Source organism: Protopterus annectens, chromosome 5.part0, assembly GCF_019279795.1.
Source record: "Protopterus annectens isolate FY-2018-M chromosome 5.part0, PAN1.0, whole genome shotgun sequence".
NCBI classification, from domain to species: domain Eukaryota; kingdom Metazoa; phylum Chordata; order Ceratodontiformes; family Protopteridae; genus Protopterus; species Protopterus annectens.
Window position 1 is genome coordinate 860,969,912 of NC_056735.1, and position 12,856 is coordinate 860,982,767.

A 12,856-nucleotide genomic window follows, 5' to 3' on the forward strand; every position below is an offset into this window, starting at 1 on the left:
CCATACAGAATTTTGACTTCTATACAAACAGATTCAAACTGCTTAGAGTCAGAGTTGGTCTCTGGTCCCCTGTTTTCTTTGGCACCAAAAAAGAAGAGTATGTTCTGAATCCTATCTGCTCTGGTGAGACCCCCCTGGCTGACTCTTTTTTGTAGCAGCTTTTGAATTTCTTGAGCTGCGAATACCCTCTGATTGGGTGGAACGTCAGGGAGTTTCTTCCTTTAGACAGAAGATAGAAGGGAAAAGAGTATGCAGTAACCTCCGGATACGATTCAAAGCACCTATGCATTTCGTGCAATATTTGTCCAGGGATCCATGTGCAAGGAGAATTGACCCTGACTGCCTCCACAGATTTAATTTTAGAAAACTTGAATAACTCTTTTATTGACACCAGACCACGGATGGCAAAATGTGAAAGGTGCACTTGGTGTCCGAAAATTAACCCAGATAATAGGTATCAGATAGGAGAGGAAGAATACAAGACATTTTTGCAAGTATGATTATAATTCCGGGGTGTAGTACATTTGGCTAAGTGCCACTGATGTTCAGGTTTTTATGTAGGTTAAGACTGATGGTAGGATTAAGGATATGATTTATCAGCATGAATATGCAATTAGGAAGGAACAGGAGACCAATGCACTGGCAAGGGATGTAAAACAATATCCAGAACATGTTTTTAAATATATGGCCATCGATACAGTTAGATTAGGTCCAAGGGGAGGGCCTGTTAATCTCCTCTTGGAGAAAAAAGAGCTTATTTGACAACTTAAGTTGAATGCCTTTAATTAGCTTGATCTTGATGATCACTGTTCAATTTCATGCTTGTTGAAACTTAAAGCCCTTACTAGATAAGCATTAGTTTTATAGTCATATGCATCTTTTTATAAGTACATATTGTCATTTATTAATTTTTAATTATATAAAAATCGTACAAATATTTTTTCTTCAGAATTTATAAGTGTAAGGTTTACATTTATTAATTTTTGATAAGAAAATGTGAAGGGAATGTGATAGTATGATTATGTTAGTGATGATTTTAAGCAATGTATTCTTTTGGGGGTGGTTTGAATAATTTATGGTTTGCCGTATTTTAAGTGAATATTTTGATTGGTGGATCTTATATATATATATATATATATTATTTATATTTATATATATATATATATATATATATATATTTATATATATATATATATATATATATATATACACATATATATATTTAAAATGGGAATGTTTGATTAAGCTGCTATCTGACAAAGTTCACCTATGTTTAGTGGACGAAAGCGCTAATAAAGTCAACTTTTTATCGTCTCATTCCTGGAGCATGTTCTTCAGATGTTCTTCGTGTAATCACTGCTGCAGTCATCACATTTGGGTTATCCCTGCCAGGGTAGCCCTCGGCCAGCCCGAATACCAGACACTTAGTATTTCTGCGTCGGTTGCTGTTGCTTCAGGACTGACGTCAGGTCATCAGTAGTATAAAGTAAGGCAGCCAACACCATTATATCAGTCTTTCTTGCCATGGAGCCTGAAGCAGAAGCAGTTTGCACGAGTGCCAGTCAGCGGCTACCTGAGTTTCGTCTTCCGAACTGAAGCTGAAGTCTTCTAGAGCTGAGTACCCCATTGGAGGATCCTTTTTTCTTGAACTAACCAATGTCAGAAAAAGTTAACAATTGTCTCGCTGTGGAAAGAATATGCCACACCGAGACTTTTATTCTTACTGTGTCACTTGCTTAGACCCAGACCACGACGTCCCCCACTGTTGCTTCTGTGCTTTGTTCAACACCAGAACTATACGTTGCCGGGCTCTTATTTTTAGCTACATATTTTCACTTACACTTCTCGAATTCTGAAAAAACGTGAAGATAAAGACAGAGACAGACCGCACAGGTCCAGACCTACCGACGATGCTCCCATTAAGCTAGTCGTCACTTCTCCGGTCCCAAGTGAGGAGCTTTCGCAGCCACTGAAGCCCACTTCTGTGGATTCGCAGGCTGCTACCGAGACCCTTTCAGAGTCTGGTATGCCACAAAACTCTTCTTCAACTAAGGATCTTGTGGTCATCTCTGCCTTGGAAGGGTCCGGAGCCGCTGAGCAAGCAATGGCTTCTGAGGAAGTCCTTCGCACTACCGATTCCAGACACAAACTGACTACTTTCGCGACTACCGTTCTTTTGAAAACTACCGAGTTTCTTAGGCCCAGGTTATAAACCACACCCAAGAAACCAACGACGCAATCTCAGGCAACTGCTTCTTTGCCTCAGTTTCAAATGCTTAAAATGGCGGAAGACCTTATCATGCTGATCAGAGGAAGCCAAGCTACCCCCCTTCCAAAACAAAAAGAGATCTGTCCCCTGTAGTTTTGTCTGAACAGGAGTCCGATGACTCTGGTGCATCTGAGTATGAAGACATGCAACCCCCCTCTCTCCTTATGAGGATTCTGATGCATAGGATTCCATTCCTTCAGCATCTCCCCCAGAGGATTTTTCCTTTGGGGAAACCCTTCACACCTTAAGGGAGCATTTCCAATGGGAAAGTCAGGACTACCCTCAGTCTAAAAAGAGACTCAGGGAATTCTTAGATTTGCCACAGCACAGACCTTTGGCCATTCCTCCTGTCCTGGATGTTGGGGATGATGTTTTTATGGAATCCAGTTTGACTCCTGACACCCTTCCTCCTGCTCTCAGGAAACCTGACAGGTACTACTGAGTCCCTGACTCTCACAAATTCCTTTTCAAAAATCCTACTGCTGACCCAGAGGTCATCTCTACGTTGGATGGGTCTGGAGCTGCTGAGCAGGCACGAGCTTCCGAGGAAGTTCTTTGCACTACAGACTCTAGACACAAACCGTTGTCTTCTTTCATGACTACTGTTCTTTTGAAAACTACTGAGTTTCTTAGGCCCAGGGTATGAACCACACCCAAGAAACTGATGCCCAAATCTCAGGCACCTGCTTTCTTTCCTCAGTCTCAAATGTTTAAAATAGCGGAAGTCCTTATCATGCTGATCAGGGGAAGCCAAGCTAACCCCCCCTCCAAAAGGAAAAGAGATCTGTCCCCTGTAGTTTTGTCTGAACAAGAGTCAGATGACTCTGATGCATCTGAATATGAAGACATGCAACCCCTTTCTACTTATGAGGATTCTGATGCAGAGGAATCCATCCCTTCAGCTTCTTCCCCAGAGGATATTCTTTTCGGGAAACCCTGCATACCTTAAGGGAGCATTTCCAATGGGAGAGTCAAGACTACCTTCAGTCTAAAAAGAGACTCCGGGAATTCCAAGATCTTCCACAGTACAGACCCCAAGCCATCTCCCCAGTCCTGGATGTTGTGGAGGATGTTTTCCTGGAATCCAATGCGACTCCTGACACCCTCCCTCCTGCACCCAGAAACCAGACAGGTATTACAGAGTCCCGGAGTCACACAGATTTCTTTTTAAAAATCCTACTGCTGACCCTGAGGTAATTTCTCTAAGGCTGAAAGGAATTAAAGCAACCTCTAAGAATCCCACATCCTCAGACAGGGATTCCCAAGCACTACACAGATAGGGTAAAAAAGTATACACCTCAGCTACTCTTGCTATCAGAGCACTAAATTGTCAGTTCCATATGCTAAAATTTTAGCAACATACTCTGGAACTCCTAAAACAAAAAATGTCTTCCTTTCCTGCTTGTGCAGAATCTAGAGAGTTACAAGAGTTAATGCATTCTGCAAGTCAAGTTACTAAACAGACCTTGCATTGTGGCTCTGACACACTAGAAGCTTCTTGCAGGGCAGCAGTTACCGGTTCTGTCCTTAGAAGGTATGCATGGCTTAAGGAACAGCCCTTGCCAGACTATCTTAAATCTAAATTGTTGGATGCTCCTTTGTACAAAGACAACTTATTTGGCACTAAGGCAGAAGAGGTCTTAAAAAAGATGGAAGAAAAAGCAAAATCTATGCAGACAGTTAAGGATTTCTTACAGGTCCTGCCACCCAGGTTTAGCAGGCATTGTCCCTCCAAGCACTGTTCCTTTCCTGCTCCCACCAGGTCAGTTCAGCCAAGACCCTGGGGAACCAGACTCCAAAGACAGCAGCCACAGGGAATACAGAGATCTAAGCAGTGGACTACCTCCACTTCAAAACCAGGGAGTTCTAAGCCACCCCCTTATGGTAAGAAATCACAATGACTCTCCTCCCCAACCCCCTCCCTCTGCCCACCTCCACTTACCCCTACGAGGAAAACTCTCCTTTCATGCAAACATCTGGGCCACCATTACAAACGACAGCTGGGTTCTCAACATAGTGTCCCAGGGATACAAATTTTCTTTCCACACCCTTCCAACTCCAAAAGGGTCCCCAGATCTACCTCAAAACCAGTGGGCAGAGGCGCAAAAGTAAGTGCTTTCCCTACTCTCCATGAGGGCAGTAGAGCAAGTTCCTGCAGAACAGAAAGACCAAGGTTTCTACTCCAGACTATTTCTGGTACCCAGGAAAGAGGGCACCTGGCACCCCATCCTCAATCCATTCCATTCTAAACACCTTCCAGGTGATCCCAAAATTCAAAATGCTCACCCTCCAGCAGCTGCAACCCATGCTCTCCAAGGATGCCTGGCTAGCCACCCTAAACCTAAAGCAGGTCTACCACCACATCCCTATCAGGGAATCATGCAAGAAATATCGCCGTTTCAGTTCTCTGTGCTTTCCTTTGGCTTATCTACTGCTCCCAGAGTTTTCACAAAATGTCTGGCTCTGGCCATTGCCTTTTGCAGACAAAGGAATATCTAGATTTACCCATACGTAGAAGACTGCCTAATTCAGGCAGACAGCCAGGAAAAGCTGCTCAAGCACCTTGCCTTTGTGAAGTCATTTCTAACCTCCCTAGGGTATGCAATCAACAAAAAGAAATCCAAACAGGTACCCACCCAAAGGATTATATTCCTGGGAGCAAGCCTGGATACAGCATTCCAGATGGCATTCCTTACAACAGAAAAGCAAACCTTCCTGACAGCCTATTTCTCTCAACTAACCACCAGACCCCAACTATCTGCAAGGAAAATCCTGTAAGCTTTGTGGTACATGGCATCTTGGATTCTACTCCTTCCATATGCCAGACTGCATATGAGGAAATTTCAATGGTACCTAAAAAGCCCTTAGTGTTAACACTCTCAAGACCTGGAGACTCTTATATCTATAATACCTTGCCTTGGTGGGCAACAGCATGCTCCCTCAAAATACAGTTGTGTACACTTACCATAAATGTAGATGTTCGAGTGTATTCACTGCTGCAGTCATTACATTTGGGTTATCCTGCTGGCAGGTTGCCCTCAGTCGGCCTGAATTCCAAAGTCTTGGGTCCTACTTCGGTTGCTGTCGCTTCTTCCCTGAAGTCAAGTCATCAGGGGTATAAAAGATGCAGCCGACGCCATTTTCTTCAGTTTTTCTTGCCCCAGATGTCAGGTGCCCCCAAAAGGGTAGGCAAAAAATATGCAAATAAGACATACATGCACCAAAATAAGCTTTACCTTCATCTATAAGCAAATACACCACATAGGTTATAAAGATTAGAGAAGTAAAGATAAGTTCCAGCAAAAAATAGGGGGATGGCGGGAGGGTAACCTGTACTGCAACAGTGAATACACTTGAACATTTACATTTATGGTAAGTGTACACAACTGTACTATGTTCTTCGTGTTTCACTGTTGCAGTCATTACATTTGGATTGAGTCCCAAAGCTATGGTTGGTGGGCTGGAGCTAAACAGCATTAGGAGCGGCTATGAGGCCCTGCAGAACTGCAATGGCAAAGCCTGCCCTGGATTTAGAGTAAAGAGGCAGACTGTAATGTTTTGTAAAGGTATGCACTGAACTCCAAGTAGCAGCCTCTAAAATGTCTTTGGTTGGTACTCCCCTGAGAAGGCTGCAGAAGTGGCTGCAGCTCTGGCTGAATGTGGCCTAATGCCCTTAGGCACTGGTTTGCCATGCTGTGAGTAGCAGAATCGAATGCAGTGACCTATCCATTTTGAAATAGTCTGCTTGGAGATAACCTTTCCTTGTGATGCTGTGGCATATGCCACTAGTAATTGTTCTGACCTTCTGAACACTTTAGTTTTGTCCAAGTAGAATCTAAGTTGTCAGTGTACGTCCAAAGAATGCAGAATTTTCTCCTCCTTGTTCTGTGGATTTGGATAAAAAGTTGGCAAATGAATTCTTTGGTTAAGGGCTACACTGTATACCACCTTAGGCATAAATGTAGGGTTTGTGCTCAGAGAGACCCTGCCTGGATAAAAAATGATAAAGGACAGCCTGTAGCTCTGAAACTCGTCTTGCAGAAGTTATTGCTAGGAGCAGAGCTGTTTTCCAAGATAAGAACTTTATATCTGCATTAGCAGCTGGCTCAAAAGGAGGTAAGGTGAGTTTTTCCAAGACATAACTGAGGTCCCATGAAAGTGCTGGCATTCTCCTTGGAGGCCTTAAGTTTTTGGCTCCTCTGAGGTACTGCCTTAATAAAGGATGAGAAAAGAGTGGCGGCTCTGTATTGTAATGAGCCAAAATGGCAGAGGCATGGATTTTAATTGATGAAAAAGATAGTCCTTTGTCCAGCATCTCAGTTAAGTATTGTAAAATCTGAGGAATATTTGGAACAGCTGTATCTGTTCCTTGAGCTTGGTTCCAAGCACAACATCTTTTCCATTTCCCAGCATAGGATTTTCTAGTACTAGGCCTTCTGGCTTCTAAAATGACATCCATCACAGCTTTACTGAGAGGTGTGGTTTGTATGGCTACATTATCCGCCATGCTGCTAGGTTTAGGGTCCTGAGTTGGCTGTGCAGAATCTGATTGCTTTGCTGAGACAGTAGATGAGGTATTTGAGGTAAGGTCCAGGCTGGGCATTGAGACAAGTTCCTTAAGATCGGATACCAGTACTGGCGTGGCCAGTCTGAGGCAATCAGAATCATGTTTGGTTTCTCCTGCCTGACCTTTAGGAGTACCTTGGGGAGGAGAGGCAGTGGATGAAAGGCATATACTGACAGGTTTGTCCAGTTGAAAGATAAGGCATCCACTTTCCAAGCTTGTCTGTGATAAGTCCTTGTGCAGAATCTTTTTAGTTGATTGTTTTGAGGGGAGGCAAATAGATCCATGTCTGGGCGTCCCCATTTCTTTGTTATCATGCTGAAGACTTGTGGATCCAGGTGCCACTAGTGGGGATCCATGAGGTTTTTGCTTAGTTCGTCTGCCAGAGTATTGTCCTTTCCTGGCAGGAATTGTGCCTGCAGATGAACTTGGTAAGTCAACGCTGTGTCCCATAAAGCCATGGTTTGTCTGCACAGGGGATAAGAATGAGTGCCCCCCTGCTTATGTACCACATGACCATGGTGTTGTCTGTCTTTATCAGTAGTTGTCCCGGATGAAGTAGGTCCTTGAAGGCTGTCAGGGCATTTTGAACAGCTAGCATCTCTTTTTGATTGACATGTAGATGCTTTTGGTTTGAGGACCAGGTGCCCTGAATGTTTCTTCCTGCCATGTGTGCCCCTCAGGCATAATCTGAAGCATCCGTCATTAGGCTCTGCCTGGCTGGCGGTAGTGAGAATGGCTGACCTTTGTTTTGGTGACAAGCCTTTGTCCATCGAAATTCCTGTTGCAGGCAGGGAATTAAGAGTAATCATTGTTTCCAGACTGTGGCAATGTTGTGTCCAGACACTTTTTAGGTACCACTGAATTTTCCTCATATGCAGTCTTGCATATGGAATTAGTAAGATGCAGGATGCTATGAAGCCCAAAGCCTGCAGAATTTTTCTTGCAGATAACTGGGCCTTTGTTGCCATTTCCTTGAAATAGGTAGTCAGTTGTCTTTGTTTGTCTGGAGTGAGATAAGCCATCTGGGCAGTTGTATTTAAGCTTGCACCCAGGAATATTATCTCTAGAGAGGGTACTAGTTTTGATTTCTTTTTGTTGACTGTGTACCCTATGCATGTTAAAAGTCTTATCACAAACGTCAGATGCTGCAGTAGAATGTCTTTGTTCTCTGCTTGTATGAGGCAGTCGTCCAAGTAAGGATATATTTGTATTACTCTTTGTCTGCAGTAAGCAATTACTGGTGCCAGGCACTTTGTGAAGACCCTGGGCGCAGTAGATAAGCCACAGGGCAGTGCAGAGAATTGGTAATGCTTTGAGACAGCCTTGAATCTGGGGTATCTTCTGCATGATTGTCTGATTGTGACATGCAGGTATGCCTCTTTTAGGTCTAAAGTCACGAGCCAAGCCTTGCTGCCTAGCATGGGCAGAAGCTGTTGTAAGGTCAACATCTTGAATTTTGGTATATCCAGGAAAGTGTTTAGAACAGATAGGTCCAGTATTGGTCTCCATGCTTTGTAATTTCTGGGTACCAAGAACAGTCGAGTAAAATCCTTGTCCCTGCTCTTGCTGTGGCACTTGTTGAATAGCCCTCATGTCCATGAGAGCTGCGACTTGTTTTTGAGCCTCTGCCCATTGATTTTTTGGCAGGTCTGGCTAACCGTTTGCCCTTGGCAGGGTATGGAAGTGAAACTTGCAGCCTTTTGACACTATATCTAGAACCCATTTAGCCTGGGTTATAATGTGCCAATTTTGAGAAAAAAGTGCAAGTTTTCCCCCTAAGCGTGCTGCCAGAAGATAAGCGCTTGGTGCAGGCAGGGGGAAGTCATTGGGACTGTTTCCTGTATGACTGTGCTTTGTCTTCTCCACCTTTGGAGGTAGAAGCACTCCACTTCTTAGGCCTGTAGGACCCTTGCGGCTGTGATCTGCCTCTAGGGCATCTGGATCTGCCCCTTTGAGGCCTGTCTGAGACTGGAAAGGACCAATTCTTTGTAGGCCAGTGTCTGCTAAATCTAGGTGGCTGTACCTGTAAAAAATCCTTGACCGTTTGCATAGATTTAGCTTTATCCTCCATTTTCTTTAACACTTCTTCTACCTCAACACCAAACAAGGTATCATGTTGTAAAGGAGCATCTAATAATTTTGCTTTAACATGGTCAGGCAGAGTTTGTTCCTTTAACCAAGCATGCCTCCTAATGACAGAACCCGTAACAGCGGCCCTGCAGGAGGCCTCCAGAGAATCAAACCCACATTGTAAAGTATGCTTTCCAACTTGTTCAGCTGCATGCAATAAATCCTGCATTTCTTTGTTTTCTGCACAATCAGAATTTGCCATCATTTTCTGTTTTAGCAGTGTCATGATATATTGCTGATATTTGAGCATATGAAACTGGCAATTTAAGGCCCTTATAGCCAAAGTAGCAGATGTGTAAATCTTTTTCCCCAACTATCCAGTGCCCTAGAATCCCTGTCGGAGGGGGTAGGGTTTTTGCAGTAGAAGCCTTGACCCCTTTTGGACCCTGAGAAATAGTTTTTGGGTCTGCAGTAGGGTTTTTAAAAAGGAATTTATGAGAGTCAGGGACCCTGTAGTATCTGTCCGACTTAACAGGAGCTGGAGGTAAAGAGTCAGGGGTTAAACTAGACTCCGAGAACACATCATCTACAATGTCCAACACAGGTGGAATAGCTAGAGGCCTGTGTTGAGGTAGTAAAAGGAAGTCTCTGAGCCTTTTCTTAGATTCTGAAAAATCTTGGCTCTCCCAGTGGAAGTGCTCCCTCATAGTATGCAAGGTTTCCCCAAAAGAGTAGTCCTCAGGAGGAGAAGCTGAAGGAATTGATTCTTTAGCATCAGAATCCTCACGGGGGGAAGAGAATATTCCTGATCAGAAGAAGAATCAGAAGAAATGGAAACCTGAGCTGAAGATTCATAGTCTGTCTCTTGCCTAGGCCTCTTATCAGGAGGGGGATGGGAACCCCCTTATCAAGGTAATTAGGTCTTCGGACATTTTCAGCATCTGTTTTTTGGGCATGGAGGCCTGTCCTTGTGGCTGGTGAACTTGTTTCTTTGCCTTTAAAGGTGTTTTAGTCTTTGTCTTTCAAGTCGGCTTTATATATAATTGTTTAGGTCTGAATACGCCCTCAGAAGCCGATGCCTGCTCAGCGGCTCCGGACCCATCTGAGGGAATAATCTCCGAGGCTCCAATATCTTGAGTTTCCAGCGGCCTGGCCGACTCCACGTGGGAGTCGGGGGCGGCCTGTGACTCTGAAGTAGCGGGTGTCAAGGGCTGTAAAAGCGCCTCACTGAGAACTGGCAACTTGCTTAGGAGAAGCTTCGTCTTCGGTTTTGGACCTTGGTTGCCTGTCTTTTTCTTTTTCTTTGCGTTTTTTGTGAACTCCGGTAGTTGGATGGCTATCAGACAACATTGTATAATTAAATCTTCACCCAAAATAGCTTAATGCAAAATCGTACCAACGCTTAACAGTGCGTTGGTTAAATCTAGCACAAAACCAACAACTAGCAACGTTGTGGTCAGGGCCTAGGCAAGGAATCCAGTAAGAATGAAAGTCCTTATGAGGTATTTGCTTCCCACAAGAAATACAATTATTAATTTTTTCTGACATCGGTCTGCAGCAAGAAAAAAGTTTCCCCAATGGGGTACTCAGCTTTTAATGAAGACTTCGGATCTGAAATCTCAGGAGTTGGCCGACCGGCACTTGCAAACTGCTTCTGCTTCGGGCACCGTGCGGCAAGAAAGACTGAAGAAAGTGGAGTTGGCTGCATCTTTTATACCCCTGACGACCTGACGTCAGAGAAGAAGCGACAGCAACCAACGCAGGACTCAAGACTTTGGAATTCAGGCCGACCGAGGGCAACCTGCCAGCAGGATAACCCAAATGTAATGACTGCAACAGTGAAACACGAAGAACATCAAAGGATTACCTTCCTCACCACCCCACACTGCCCAGACCCCCCACCACAGACACATCAGATTATGCCTGGGGTGCACACCTGGATGGCAGGTGCATACAGGGCCAATAGAGCCAACAGCAAATCCATCTGCACATCAACCAAAAGGAGATGATCGCTGTCCAACAAGCCTTGATAGCTTTCAAGCCCCTTCTCTCCCCAGGGACTCTCCTGATCAAAACAGACAACACAACTGTGATGTGGTATATCAACAAGCAGGGAGGGACTCAGTCCTTCCCTCTATGCAGGCTGGCCATGATCCTTTGGCACACAGCCTCTGCCATGCAACTTAACCTGTTAGCACAATTCCTACTGGGTTCTCTCAATTCTCTGGCGGACCACTTAAGCAGAAATCTTCTGGACCCACACGAGTGGCAGCTCAACAGAAGAACCTTCACCCTAAAAACTCAGAAATGGGACATCCCGAAGGTTGACCTCTTTGCCTCCCACACCAACTATCACCTCAGCAAGTTCTGCACCAGGGAGCATCACTGCATGGCTTTGAAAGTGGATGCCCTGTCCTTCCCCTGGGTCATTATATTGGTCTATGCCTTTCCTCCACTACCTCTCATCCCCAGGGTACTGCTCAAAATAAAGGAGGAAAAAACAAGGACAATTCTTACAGCTCCAGACTGGCCTTGCCAGCACTGGTACCCCTTGCTGCGAAGCCTGTCCCCTATGCAACCTTGGCATCTCCCTCAGATTCCAAACCTCCTGACCCAGAGGGAAGGGGAATTCATGCATCCCCAATTGCAGACATTCAATTTGGCAGCTTGGCTTATTACGTAACCCCCGATCAATCTGCCAACCTCAGCAACAGGTACTAGATGTTATACGTGAAGCCAGGCGCCATAGCACTAGGAAGTCTTATGCTGACAAATGGAAAAGGTTCTGCACCTGGATTCAGGCTATGGGAGCCAATAAAGCACAGCCCTTCCTTCCTCTCATTCTGGATTACTTAGTTGACCTGCTACACAGTAGAGACTCTTTTTCCTCTATTAAAATTCACGCCTCGGCTATCTCTGCTCATTTTCCCACTGAACACCCCCTTTTCTCACACCCTCTGATCAACAGTTCCTAAGAGGGGCTAGCAACTTGAGGCCACCCAGAAGAGGACCAACCCCAGCTTGGGACCTTAACTTTGTGTTGGAAAAGCTCAACCTCCCCCCTTCGAACCTGCCTCTTCAGCAAAGCTAATATTTTTCTCCTGGAAGGCAGCTTTCCTTCTGGCTATCACTTCAACCAGAAGGGTCTCCGAGCTGCAAGCACTCATGGCTGTGGAACCCCTCATCTTCTTCCATGCTGATAGGGTATCCCTCGAGACTAACCCATCCTTCATACCCAAGGTGGTGTCCAGTGTGGCTCTCAACCAATCCATTTATTTGCCCACATTTTTCCATAACATGCAGAACAAAGGGGAAAGGATCCTGCACTCCCTAGATGTGCACAGACAGCTCAGATTCTATCTAGACAGGACTAAATCCTTTAGAAAGTCTGATCAATTTCTGGTTAGCTTTGCTGCAGGGGCAGAGGTCAAAGCCATCTCCAAACAAACCATCTCCAAATGGATAGCACACTGCATCCATTTCTGCTACAAACAACAAAGAAAGCCTCCCCCCGAGGGGGTCAGGACTCACTCCACCTCTGCAGCTTTCCTGAGAGGATTCCCCACCAGGGACATCCTTGAGGCTGCCACCTGGACATCTGCTCACACCTTCACCAAACATTACCACCTGCCCATCTTCTCCAAATCCAGGGCAGGGTTTGCCTCTGCAGTCTTGTAGGGCATCCTAGCCTGCCCCTAGTTTCCTTGACTGCCTCCACCCTTTTCCTCAGCTTTGGGAATCAACCCAAATGTGATGACTGCAACAGTGAAACACGAAGAACACCATGCAGTTGTGTACACTTACCATAAATGTAGATGTTCGAGTGTATTCACTGTTGCAATCCTGGTTTCCCTCCCTCCATCCCCCTCTTCTTTCTTCTCTTTCCTTACAAGGGACATATTGGTATTTACTTTCTACTGGTGGGGTTCTTCCACCAGAACCTGGCTCCC

General features: G+C 45.0%; 1 protein-coding gene across 4 annotated transcripts in view; it reads right to left on the bottom strand.

Annotated features, from left to right (window-relative positions):
• ARHGEF7 (Rho guanine nucleotide exchange factor 7) overlaps positions 1-12,856 on the bottom strand; it is a 2,881,265-nt gene that overhangs the window by 1,231,636 nt on the left and 1,636,773 nt on the right. The gene's annotated exons all lie outside the window — the stretch shown is intronic.